Below are 1,303 nucleotides of genomic sequence, written 5' to 3' on the forward strand. Positions count from 1 at the left end.
CAACGCAACTGGCTGATAGTGCTCAACCCGCACCCCTGCGCGCGCCCGTACAATACCAGCGGTAATAATTCCGTTTCCCCGGCAACACTAGCCTTCCCTTCCAGGAGTGATGCCGCGTACAAGAAAGCGCCCAAGAGCGAGAGAGAGAGAGCGAGCGAGAGAAAAGAAGTGAGCGAGTGAGAGGAGGGAAAAAGGCACCGAGAGAAGGGACAGCGTGTGAGTGAGAGAGGGAAAAAAAACTACACGTGAGGCCTGCCTTTCCGTGTGCGTGTGTGTGCGTGAAGGGTGAGCGAGCGTAGCGAGTCCCGATTGGCTTACGGCGGACACTTCGGACAGCACAGCCGGCAACACAGGTTTCAATCGCAAGCGGACCGCCAGTTTGATCAGTTTGCTTCGAACTACCGCTGCAGCCGGACACGGACCGCGGTCGCTCTCCGCTCGCTGGAGTGAAACACAATCGCCCCCCAACATTTATTTTCCCAATTTTTTGGCGCGCGCTCGCCTACCGTTCTCGCAAATCGGCAGCCGGTAACTAAAAACCCGGCAAAACGGTTCAACACAGTACCCTGCAGAGGCGCAGGGTTGGGATAGAAACATACAGGAGCGCCCTTCATTCTCTTCAGCCCAGTTATATTAGAGTGCCCCCGGCAGCTCGGCAACAGTTGTCGGATCTCCAGGGATTGTGCGTATACACATCCAACGCTTCCCGATCGCGCGTGTGTAGCTATTGTGACTATTAGTGAAGGAAATAGCTCGTCCAAACGTCGAGGACAGCATTTCTTTTCCAACAGCGAACTAAAAACAGCTCATCAAACGTGTCAACCGTGGCCCGGGGCCCCAACAACGCCCAACAAACAGTGCCGCAAGTGTGTCGCACGCAATTAGAACGGTTCTCTAGTTGCAAGTGAAGTGTGTCTGTGGATTTGAAAAAAAATAATACAAGAAGGGTGGAACATCTCCCCCCCCACAAAACTCAGTGAGGAAAAACCGCCCACCGCACCCGGCGTGTGTGTGTGAACTTTTTTTTTTGCTTTGCTGATTTAGCTAAAACCATATTGTTGTGATCGAGTGGGCAGCAGAGCTTTCGAACAGAGAAAAACGAATTTTCCCGGAACGCCAGCACCATCCAACCTCCCCCCCCCCAAAGAGGTGAGGTGTATTGGAACAAGTGTGTGTGTGTGTGAGTGTGTGTGTTTGTGCGCGCGTATGAATCAACCGAATGGCGCAGCAGCAGCAGCCGCCATCAACAGCTCCCCAAAAGTGAATAAAATCCCGTGACCACCGTGTATTATCTCACCGCTCG

General features: G+C 53.3%; 1 protein-coding gene across 1 annotated transcript in view; it reads left to right on the forward strand.

Moving 5' to 3' along the window:
• The first annotated feature begins 337 nt into the window (after window positions 1–337).
• The window catches only part of LOC120905487 (hornerin), a 25,149-nt gene continuing 24,183 nt past the window's right edge, over window positions 338–1,303 (forward strand). The window contains exon 1 of the mRNA XM_040316308.1: window positions 338–1,303. This exon is cut by the window's right edge and continues 1,217 nt beyond it. The gene's annotated coding sequence lies outside the window, so the exon portion shown is untranslated.

Source organism: Anopheles arabiensis, chromosome X (genome assembly GCF_016920715.1).
Source record: "Anopheles arabiensis isolate DONGOLA chromosome X, AaraD3, whole genome shotgun sequence".
Lineage (NCBI taxonomy): Eukaryota > Metazoa > Arthropoda > Insecta > Diptera > Culicidae > Anopheles > Anopheles arabiensis.